We start from the raw sequence: 11,986 nt of genomic DNA, 5'->3' as shown, positions 1-11,986 counted from the left end.
AAAAATAAAAGGGAGGAGGGAAGAAGGAGAACATCAAAGACAGATTGAAATGTGTAGTTAGTAATAAGAGTGGTCTCCTCTTGAACCAAAGCCTGCAGCGATTCACGGCCCCCTTGTTAATGAGAAATTTTGACCTCTGGTTTGTAAGTTAAACTTGTAATCCCAGCTAATGAAGTAAATCACTTCCAACTTGAGTCTGTTGTTCCCCTCTGCTTTGCACACCGGGTCCGAGAGTGAGGATCCGCCGTCTACACACGCAAATCGGGGGGAAATGTGATTGTTCTGCAACTGCATAGTTTCTTGCATGTCGAGGACGTGCTCAGGGTAATTCTGGAGGCACGTGTTGTGGGCCCATCGATTATTTTATTGTAACTTGAGTATTGGTAAGAGAGAGAGCCCTGGGTGGAGGGACATGGGTGCGGGGAGGTCTGCCGGCGACCTATACGCGGCATTTCTTCATTTCCCTAGCAGGTAGAAGCGTGTCTTACTCAGCTCCATGTCAACAACCAAATGTCGAGTCGGGGCTTTGCACATGGTAGGAGTCCGTGTGCGTTTGCTGATGCAATGCCGCTGAATGAAGAAATGACCGTCTGGGTGCAGTGGGGCTTGGAGGAGAGAAAGCACAGCTGCGGAGTGGGAGTCCAGGACACGCAGGGCTGGGGAGACTGAGCTGACTTCCAGCTTTACTGAGAAGGAAAAGGAAAGCCATTGTGTGAAACTGGATAGAGCTGGGATGCTGAGGGGCTTTCTTCTCTGAGTGACAGATTATAGCTGCAAGAGATGGTCTAAGAAAATACCCTATTTTAATTGCAGGTGGGCAAAAGTAGGGTCTGAAACTATTGTTTTGTCTGAACAGGATTTCATTCAGATGGTTGTTTACATTCTGCTTAATATTCAGAGAGACCTATTTGTATTGGATTCAACGACAGATCACGTCTACTTCTCCCAGCTAGTCTAAATTCTCCCAGTATTTTCCAGATTTCTTTGTAAATCATCTTAGCTTCGGATTGGGCAACAATTTTCCTTAATTTTCTGCCAGGAGACAAAATGGCCGTGACATGCGGCACATGGTGGGCACGCATTGTGGGCCCATCAGTTATTTCATTGTAACTTGAGTATTGGTGAGAGAGAGAGCCCGTCAGACTCTGGGTGGAAGGACATGGTGCGGCAGGTTCGTCGGCAACCTGCACACGGCGTTTCTTCATTTCTTCTTAGGGCGGTAACGTTTGGGGTGAGCAGTTTAGAGGTAAATCTTCAGGTCTTTGGGGGAATATTGTTCCTTTCCACAAGTGGAGAACGCCTTTTCTGGAATTCAGGCCACCTCCCTTCCTAGGCCGACTTTCCTGGGAGTGGGGAGGTGGTAGCCCCTCTCCCCTGCTGGGACCACAGGGAATCAGGAGAGTGCCCACTGGGGTGGGGAGGGGTGCTACCCACTGGGGTGGGGAGGGGTGCCACCCACCCTCTTTGCAGTCGGGGTCTTTGGGACAATTCTAACCCCCCCATGGAAAACGTCTCTTATTCAGACAATGAGGGGAAGCTGGCCCTTTATTCCCCTTTCTCTGATATTGGACATCCTTGTCCTGCTCATATCTCTTGGCAGGTAGTGACCTAAAAGGTTTCTGGTACCTTCTTCAAGCTCTCTAGGGCATAAAGAGGTAGTTTGGGAGGGGGGCTGTTTTTAAACCACTGACTCCTTTAATTTCTGTGAACGAGCACTCGGACACAGCCTCCTTGTGCCTCTCTGGTTTTTCATCAGACAAAGCAAAGCATCTGGGCACGTCTCCTGTTTGTATGACCCTGCACAGAGCTCTAGGGTGACCCTCCCCAGACCCCCAGGCAGAAAAAGTCACTGACCAGTGTCTGCAATCTGAGGATGTCGGGGGCCTGAGGTTGGGCATTAGGGTCTACTACAAACGACAGTGCATTATACATAAAGTTATTTGAATAATCTAATTTTCCCTCCAAACGTGAGCATGTATGAAATGTTAATTTCGTCAACAAGTGGCGGCAATGCCACAGTGAATCTGCTCTCAGATGGCGAACCTGCTACGTGGAGAAGCCTGTTGAGAGGGCCGGGAACAGAATCGTGGTTTATTAGCTGCAGAGCCTTCTCCCTTTGTTTCTATTCATTTAATTCAAAGCGAGACAACTCAGCATGCAAAACTAAAATTAGCTGGGGAAAAAAAAAAGGTGTAAGTGAATAAACAGGCAAATCCATTAGAGTCGATGGGTTATGGGATCCCTTGCCACTCCTCAGACAGCGGCCTATTAAAAGTGGTAATGTCCGCTGCCAGCCATGCCCCTGGCAGAAAAGAAGGCCGAGGCAGGCCTATTTCACATGCATCAGACACAAGAATTAAATAGACCAATGTTCCCTAAAAGACTGAAGTACATCTCTTTCTGACGTTCATCTCAGGCAAAAATTCATTGATCTCAGTATGTCCCTTGGCAATTATAAAATATTAAATCCAAGTCACACTTTTCTAGTTGGCTTAATTTTTTCTCTTTTCACAGCTTTCTATTTGATCAATTTTAACAAGTTAGGAATAGCATCTAATAATAAAAAGTGCAGAGTTTAAAAGTTTGTTCTTTCAACAGTCTCCCCTTTTTATTTTGTTTTGGGTTCGCGTTAACTTCATGTTCTAGAAAATGGCTCGAATGCTATTTTAACAAACAGAACATGAGTGAGCCAGAAGGTTTTTTATGGAGAATGATATTCATTAGTAGGCATCCAATGATAAGGACACAGCCTGATTTTAAAGAATTTTTTTTTTTTTTTAACACACGCCTGAACAGCCTTCTCATTGTCTTGCAGTCATTAATGTTCACCCTATTCTAAAATTACCATGTGGTCTGAGTGAGGAGTATCTCCGCTAGGGCTAGGGGTTTGCGTACGCTCCACTGAGACTTACAGAAGACGCAGATCCCATTCCCCATTTTTATGCATATGTAATTTTTAGCGTTTGAAGTTTGTTAATTCAGAATATAACATAAATGCTAGCATAGACATACACGATAAAAATGCAGAATTTTAGGAGCCCATTTTCGTTAGAATATCAGTATGAGAATTATCTGGGGGAAATGTTGCATAATAGTAACTTCAGTCTCCGGTTCTCCTTGCCATAAATGAGAAGAACATTCCCCCAAATTTATAAATTTATTTTTATAATATCTAGAATCATTTCACATGAAATAATAAATTCTTCCAAAACAATAAAATCTTTGGTGATTTCTCTCCTACGTTTTTAGGTTTTCCTATGGGAATAGTTGTTCATTAATTGTTCACCATATACCAATTCCTTTATGAAATGCCTATTTATAGTACTTCATTTAACTCTTGCACAAAGCCATGAGGTCATAGTACTGTCTCCGCTTTTCAGACAATAAGTCCGAGGGCCCCAGATCATCTAGCAACTTCTCTCCCTGGCCAACCAGGCCAGTCTTTTCAGGGTTTTGTGCAGCAGGACCAGAAAGAAAGGGGGAAGGAGAGAAGGTCAGGGTGAAGAGGGAGAGGCTCGGGAAATAGGAGTTGCTCGCAAAGACAGAGCAACTGCAATATTCCAGACGAGGTGGGGGAGAAGGGGCAGGTTTAAACAGCAGTGCTTATGATCCAGGTATCTCCTTCGGAGTATTTGAGGAACAGCAGCATTAAACTTGCCTGACTGAAATTACAAGCTGATGGATTGAGTTTCTTTGTCTAAGACACTGACTGGACCACATGGGTGACAGCTTTATAAGCACTGAGGTTTCTCTGGATGGCCAATTATAAACAATGTTTCAAAGAGAATTCAAAATAGAATTCGAGCATGGAGACAGGACGGCTCTAAGCCTGGTGGCTTCTGGGCTCCCTGTAAGCCTTGCCTGGGTCTCTAAAGGAGCCTCAGGTGCAGAATTTCCTGCAGTCTCTTTGTGGCAGCCACTGTCACTCTCCTCTGTTCCCATCCTTTCATGCCCATACCTTCTCCTCTCTCTCACCCTGCCATGATCATGAATTGCATTTTCCTTTCCAAAGGGGAAAGAATGTGACCCCTTGAGGAGGTGATTACTGCCCTCAGGGCCCAAACTGTGCTGTGAGCCATCTGTCACAGTGGACTGCTTGTGGGACCCCGAGGCCAGGGCCAGAGCTTTCTGCAACTGCAGGGGACTCCCCCTCCTCTGGGCCTCCCGCCCCGGTCCCCTCTCTCTGAGTCACCAGCCCCTTTCAAGGTCTGTTTCTTCATGTGCCTGTGGGGATCTCTTTTATCACTCCAGCACCTAGAACATGGCTTGGCACGGGTTAGGTGTCCAGGAAAGATCTGTTGTGCAGAAAGATAGATGGACAGATGGATGGATGGATGGGTGGATGGAAGGAAGGAAGGATGGGAGGATGAGCTGATGGATGCGTGAGTAGGTGGATGAATGGGTGAGTGGATGAGTGGATGGATGGATGGATAGACTGGAGGATGGTTGACAATAGCTCATAAAATCATGTCAAAAACTAGATATGTTGCCCCTCCAAAGAGCATAGCATTTTTGAGAGACCTAAGAACATCTTGCACAAAGAAATGGGACTCGAAATCAGAGTTTCTCAAGGTGTGCTCTTCTGACCACTGTTCTGAGAACCACCTGAGTGGCCCATTCTTTCGGGTTCCTGGGCTCTCCCCCCACCTACTCAATCAGAAATGTGCCTTTTCAGTAGACAGACACCCAGGTGGTTCTTGTGCATTGCAACGTTTGAGGCCACTGCTTTGCTAAAGGTAGGATTTCAGAAGTCAGGGAGGCTACTCTATTAGAGGTCAGATGAAAACTCTCACCTGGTCTCAGCAGCTGAGACCTCCTTTCTGCTCTCTGCACCAGCCGAGGCAGCCCCAGGATCCAGCCCAGTCTTCCGTGACATGAGGTGCCCTCCCTGCCACCAGGCAGAGGCCAGGCTCTCACAGCCTGCACCCATTTCTCCTCCTCCCCTGGGGCACGATGCACCTTTGTCTTGTCCCTCTTCCCCCACCACTGCCCACATCCAGCTCTAACCACTCTGGGTCTGCAGCTTATGCATGAGGGTTAGCTACAGGACTGTCCAATTTCCCCAAAGAAGGGGGCTTAGGTGTCCCTTCTTCTCAGATTTCATCCCCTAGGGATGGATTCCAGGAGTATAGCAGCTGTGCATATGGGCTAACAAAACTGTTTCTTCTTAGGTGGAGCCTCAGTTACTTCATCTGTAGAATGGGAATAAAAATAATAACGTCTTTGCGCTTTGCTCAGCAGAGGGTTGCTTGGTTGCTCCAGACACCCTGTGAATGTGAGAGCCCCTTTGCAAGCCTTAAAATGCACAAACGTAAAGCTTCTATGCACATGTGCACATTTTAACCTTGAATCCTGAGTGCTTTCCTTCCTCTGTTGGTGGAGTTGGGACAAGGCTCTCTTCCTCCCTAAATCTGAATGTGCCTTGGAGGGAAAACGTGCCTCTTGGAGCTCAGTGTGCCGTGAAATTTTGCAAAGGCTTTGAGAGTTACAGTATTTCCCTGCATTCCTGTTCTCTAGTTTAAATGTCTGATTCTCTTGTTATATTAGGAATTTGATCTGGATGGTGATTGTCGTACGCAAGTACCTGCGAAATACAGCCGTGGCTGGCGTCTGTGAATTGGCTGTTTTTGGTGTGTGTGTATTCAATGCATATTTGAGGTAGCCGAAACAGTTTACATATTCCCAGCCCGTGTTAACATGATGTTCTTTCCTGAACATAACATGTTTCTGGAAATTCCCAAATCTTTCACTCTGAAACGCAACAATATTGTTATTAAAATGGTTCTGTGTAAAGAACCCTTTGGTGAACTTGACTTCCCTCTAACGACATACTCATTTTAAAGGTCACGGTGTTGAGTTGCCAGAGTAGTGACCTGAGAATAACCCTTCTCTGCTACCTGTGTTTCTGATCCGTGGTGTTAGTGTTCGGAAAGGCTCTTTCCCTTCGAGTTTCAGCAGCTAAATAAGTTGCAGCCCCTTCAGCTATACTCATAAAAATTTGCTTCCAGACAACATGGTCTGTTTATGGTGTAATAATCGAAATGGCACTAAATTGCAGTGATTGCCGAACACTTAGGAATTGTATTAACCTCTTAAGTGCTAAGTGGTTTTCTCTTGTCTCCCAGCTCGGATGTGCGGTGCAAACCTGTTTCTGTCACTGTGCCTCCCCTAGTCAGTGTCACGGGGAAAGTAAGCAATCCTCAGGCCCCCGTCTCGTCCTGGTAGCAGGCTTGGACACTCCTTGCACCCCGCTAACCGAAAGAAGAGTGTCCTACCTGAGCCCGTGGCAGAGACAGGAAGCTGTCCCCTGCTAGGAACCCCGAGAGGCTGGATTGCCAGTCTTGGCCCACAAGGCCCCACGTCTGTCCCCTGGCTTCAGCCGTATTGTGTGTTTTGATGACAGTTGCTTTATAGATCGGTTTGAGAATAGATTCTCTGGAGCGGTGGGGGGCAGCTGGCCCTTCTGCTGCAGTCACCTCCTTTGAGAAAGCTGCTCCTAGAGGTGCAGTCCAGCTGCCCTGCGGCGGGGGGGTTGCTGTGGCTGGCAGTGGCCTCAGCATCCCTGGGCCCTGCCCCCATGCTCCTGCAAGCGGCAGGCCCGGGAAGGAAGAGTTAACCAGAAATGGAGCGGCACCGCTCCGGGGCAGGCAGCCTCGCTGCAGAACAGAGCAGCGTTCGTGCAAAGGCAAGTCATTTCCCGAAACACTGCAGACACACGGCCTCCGGCAGCCCGAAACCTTTGGAGACCAAAATGGCTCGCAGGGGTTGGAAGTAATAAGGTGTTTTTCCTTCTTTCTCCTTCACTGAAATTCTGTGAGGTTGCTCTGCATTGCCGGGGAACAATGGTGCTGTTTTTGTGTTTTCTATGGGTATTAAGATCCATTACGCTGTGACATTTTTAAGATTGGTTATCCTGTAGTTTGGTGTTAAATTGAAGTTGTTTGTTTTGAATTTAATTCTTTCATTTTTCAAACGGAAAACGGCGGCTCTGGGGTGCCGTGCGCCTGGCTTGCTGAAGTGTGCCCGCACTCGCTTTTGAGCAGATCTCTTTGCCACCCCCAAAGCTCGGCAGAATTAGCCATGAAAGAACATGACCTATTTCCCCATTGGGAAGTCTGCAAGGACCCTTGGAGATGACTTTCAAAACTAGAACTAGGGTCGTCTTCATTGTATCTCGAGAGAAGATATGAGCTGGTTTTTAACAGAATGTTACACATCCAATCTGTTATGCCTAATGCAGCCTGCATATAATTATTACTACTCTCTGTTTACGACAGCAGCAGAATCCAGCTTCCATCCAACAAATGACCCAGCAGCAGCGGGCCAGCCGCCGAAATGACATCTGTTAACTCTTTGTCAAATGCCCTCTCCTTCTCCCTTTCTCCCGAACAGCTCTGTGGTTAATTACGAGACCTGAGCGTCTGACAGAGTCTTTCGACTGGAGGGAACTGCTTAGGGGCAGGGAGAAATCTGGCTCCAAGAAATTCCCTTCTCTCTCCCTTTAAATAATAATAAAAAATAAAAAAGAGAGCCATAGCAAATTGTTTTAAAATAAACATTCATTCATAGCAACCAGAAGAGGTTGTTGGACTCTGTTTTGATTAAGTCCCAAGATTACAGGGTTACTGTATAGCGTTGTGTCTAGAGACCCAGCCCTTCGTGGAAAAAAGAATCACATCGAATTCTCGTTAAACCATAAAAAAGTTTCCATCCAAGGAACACGGGCAGCCATCATTATCCTCAGTGCGTGTGAGCCAGGAACCGGGCACGTGTCTGTGCTGCTTTTATCAAGTTAGTGAGCGGTGAAAGACAGTTTTGTCTTCATCAGTCACTGGAACTTGAAAAGACCAATCTGATAAACCAAAATTTAGGCCCAGCCCCACTAAGGAGGTACCTACTCTCGTGCAGGCCAGATGTCCTCCCCAGAGCCTGTGCGTGGCGGCTGGTATCTGCTGCCTGACCTGTCATTGCATCTGGGGGCCTCTTACCCCCAGCTCCGGCCCCTCCCTCCTCAGCAGGAGCTGCAGAGTCCTGGGCCTTCTCTCTGGGACCCAGATGCCACTGCAGGGCTGAACGTTTGTGGATCTACCGTTCTGGCTTCCTATTCCCTGCCTGCTCGCTGACCCTGGGTTCTTGCCAAGAGTCTCTCCTGCGTGATCGCCTGCTAGCTTCTCCATGTGGGGTTCACCAAAGGCCGAGCCAGCCCCATAGGACCAGAACTGCTCAAACCTGGCTTGGATGCTGTCCTTGCAAGATCCAGGACGGCCTCCCTACCCGCTTGCTTGTCTGTGGAGGGGGCTGGGGGTGCCAGCCATGCCTCAGGAGGGTCTCCCAGGCCCTTCCCAGCCTCGAGAAGGTTCCTGATAGCTGCATGCTGGCTGCACAGCTTGAGCATCTGACTTCAGATCGAGGGGAGTACCTGGAAGTCTGGGAGATGCCAAAGCTTTCAATGTAAGACCCCAAAGAGCCTACCTTGGGCGCACACAATCCCAGGAATCCCGCCCAGCCATGGACACGAACGAGAACCGTTCTCTGATCAGTGGGCAGCAGATGGAAACACTTCCGCTCTGACATTCTCAGATACCATTTTCCTTTTCTTTGCCATTTCTGATAGAAATACAACTTAGTGCATTTCAAAAACCCCATAATCTGCCCAAATCCCTCCTTTCCAGCAGCATCCTTTGAGATGCCACCAACCCCAGTGGACTCTGAGGGCTGCTCCTGGCCCTTCTAAGTGGAGGGGTCTGTGGACTCAACTCCCAGAAGCCATGAGGAGAAAGGTGTCCCCGAGGGTCTCAGACGTAAGCTGCTGTGTGGACACTTCATGCCACCTCAGACACCAATGTCTTCACCCACCCAGAGTCGTAATGTGCCTTTGCCTAGGAATCCAGCCAGTCCAAGAGGATGGTGAGTTTGGGAACAGAAAGAGTCTCTGGAGAGAAGAGGGACCGTCATTGCCTTGTGGACTAGTTCATCATGATCTTGACTCGTTAAGACACCAAAAGGGTCCTAGGCCTCAAATCAAAGTCAGACATTTCAGTGCTAGCGCTGTGTCCCCGTCCTAGTCATGGATAAACCTCTGTGTGAGATAGGTCTTCCTGGTTTTTCTCATTTTTGGCAATTGATTCCTCCAAATAACATAATTAGATTCAAACTAAGCTGTGTGACAGGAGCAAACTCCGAGGAGAATGTTGAAACTAGCACACTGGCTTTGTTCCTGGGTGACTTTCTGCCACCGAGGTGTGGTTGCGAGACAAGGCTCCGAAACCTCACTGCAAGAGTAGCCGGGCATCTGGGCGAGACAGTATGTGGCCTTGTGCCCTGTCTCAGAGCCCTGGCCCTGGGTCGCCCCAGCTCCCAACCTGCAGACAGCATCTCCCCACATGACTGGATAAACTGCGAACCCCCTCGGGCCCCAAGCCCACCCCAGCCCACACCACTGGCCTCCTCTTCGCAGCCCTCTGCTGTGGGCAGGTGCAGGGAGCAGGCTGTGGAAACCACCTCGCAAGTCCCCTTTCCTGCCAATGTCCCCACCCGCCTGCCCAGGGCATAAGGGGGTGGGTCGGGGCCAGCCCCAAGGCGAGAGCCCTTCCCAGCCACATCCCTGGGGCTGAGACTCAGGGCCTGGGACTGAAGACCTGGAGTTTTCTTTTAGCCTCCGTCCTGGGGATGCACATGTGGATTGAATTAGAGCAGTATGTTTTCCTAACAGCATCTTGGCTGAAAAGTGGAGCAGTAAATGGAAACAAACCCGGCTTTATGTGAATGAAAAGGGCTGGTGGGAGGGCCGCTTCCGCTGGCGGCACCGCCACCGGCAGGGCTGCCCTCCTGGGCTCTAACTGCCCGTCCGCCCTCCCTGCAGCCTTGACCCCTCAGCGTGGGGCTCCCTGGACCACTGCACACCCCCACCAGGCCTCTGCCCCCGCCTGCCTAGCTGCCTGCACCCCCCGCTGTCACCCGGAGGTGGGGTGCAGGAGGAAGATGCTTCATCCTCCAACCAGCATCTTCTCTCTAGTTGGTCTGGCACCATGGCAGAGAGCACATGTTCCAAAGTCACCTCGGGAGGGTCACATACCTGCTCCACCGAGGACTGGGGGAGAGAATTCTCGTGAAGCCCTTAGCACAGGCCTAGGATGCAGCTAACGCTTCTTGTGTTATCTTTATTTTTGTCACCATTCCCCCACCTCTCCAAACTCCACCTGCCTCCGGCCCAGTTGTGTCGCCGCCTCCTCTCAGCAGAGATTCCTCCCACCACCACCCTGAGTGGGCCCAGCCAGAGCTAACAGCAGGGCCGGGTGGGGAGGGGCCAAAGACAGCAGGTATTTAGCGAACACTTTTTGGTAGACTTGCTGGTGATTAGGGGTTTTATTGTTCTTGGTAGGAGGGAAGAGCTGGGTGGGCTTTCCCACAAAGCAGCCTGCATCGGCCCCCTGGACCACTCCGTCCTTTGTGGGGAGCTGGGGGCAGGGCCCCCTAGGAATGCAGAAACCGCTGCTGGCTGCCTCGGGCAACCTTCAGGTGGCAACTTCCTAGCAGCTGGAACACCTGGTCGGGGACTGAGGAGTGCCTGGATACTTGAGCCCAGCAGTCGTGCACCAGATCCTTTTTAAACCATTTTTTTATAAACGCTTTTGTGGACTTGACTAAACGAGCCCCTGGCTTTCATGAGAAGAGCGTCAATGGAGCCTCACCTCCTCCAAGGCCGTCCTAACTCTTCCCAGTCGGTGCCCACGGGCCACGTCCGCACCAGAAATCCTCTAGCAGCGCCGACTGCCCGCTCCCTGGCATCCCGGCTGACTCGGGCAGGGACACTGTCACAGACAATCCGTAGACACATCCATCTTCCACCTTCCCGTGACCAAGCCTCACAAGAGAGGGGTCAGACTCAGTCACGAGTTCAAAACCACAGCGGGACTCCATCCCCAAACTGGTTTGGGGTTGCCGAGGTTAGAGTGCGTGGGAAGGAGAAAGTAGACCCCTCTTTTCTCTTTCAGGAAAAAAGTTGCAACCTGTAAGCTACTCGCACACCTGTCCTTTTATAGGAGACAAAGGGCAGGTGGAAAATTAAGGAGTCAGGGTTCTTTTTTTTTTTTTTTATTAGAATTTGATGTTGGAGTCTTAAGAATCTGGGTTTTTATTAAAAATGTGGAAGTGCCAAACCTCAAAGCAAGTCTGCGGAGCCGAAGTGCGTGGGGTGAGCGGGGAAGAAAAACGCAGGCGAGGCTGCACTGCGTGGTGCTGGGGGCCCCGTGGGCTCGCTCATCCCGCATTCTGCACCGCTCAGCTGCTGGGGGCTCCCGACACTTGTGAGCGCCGCTTCGCAGCTTATTGCCAGGGGGGCGGCCCGCATGTTCAAAAGACCTGCCTCGCTGTCAGCTGGGGATTGCGCCTCTCTAGAGTCTGGGAAACTCCTCATCCCCAGGCAGTTTTCGGCTGTCCGTTTCTTCCAACACTGCCCCTTTCTGCAACGCTATAGTGGCAACCCCTTGTTGGGGTCCTGCTAAGCACCTGCCTTTCTGGGCAGAATGTATCCTTTTGTAGCTTGCTCTCTCTCCCTCTCCCCCCATGTATATGATCTTGCCATGTGGATGCACATAGATCTAGTTTATTCATTTTCATTCCCGAATAGCATTCCATTGCATGACTGGTACTACATCTTATTTATCCATTGCTCAGTTAAGGGAAATTTAGAATATTCCCACTTTGGGGCTAATACACACAACGCAGTGCTCAACGCATTTTCGTGGCTCCTGCTGCACCTAACCTTGAGGACTCTCAAGGAGAAACTGGCAGGGGATGGGGGATGTGCATCTTCAACTCTCTTAGCACTTAGGAGATTCCTCTTTAAATTGTGCTATGAAGACGCACTCCCGTTAGGACTTCAAAACTGTCCCATTTCCCCACATCCTTGCCCAGTTAGCAGGTGATCAAATTTTGCCATTCTTATTTTTATTTCCCTGTTTGATAGGGAGCTGACATTTTTTCA

The sequence above is a fragment of the Propithecus coquereli genome, unplaced genomic scaffold, assembly GCF_000956105.1.
Source record: "Propithecus coquereli isolate 6110/MARCELLA unplaced genomic scaffold, Pcoq_1.0 Scaffold358, whole genome shotgun sequence".
Classification (NCBI taxonomy): Eukaryota; Metazoa; Chordata; class Mammalia; order Primates; family Indriidae; genus Propithecus; species Propithecus coquereli.
Note: the sequence above shows the minus strand (reverse complement) of the source record.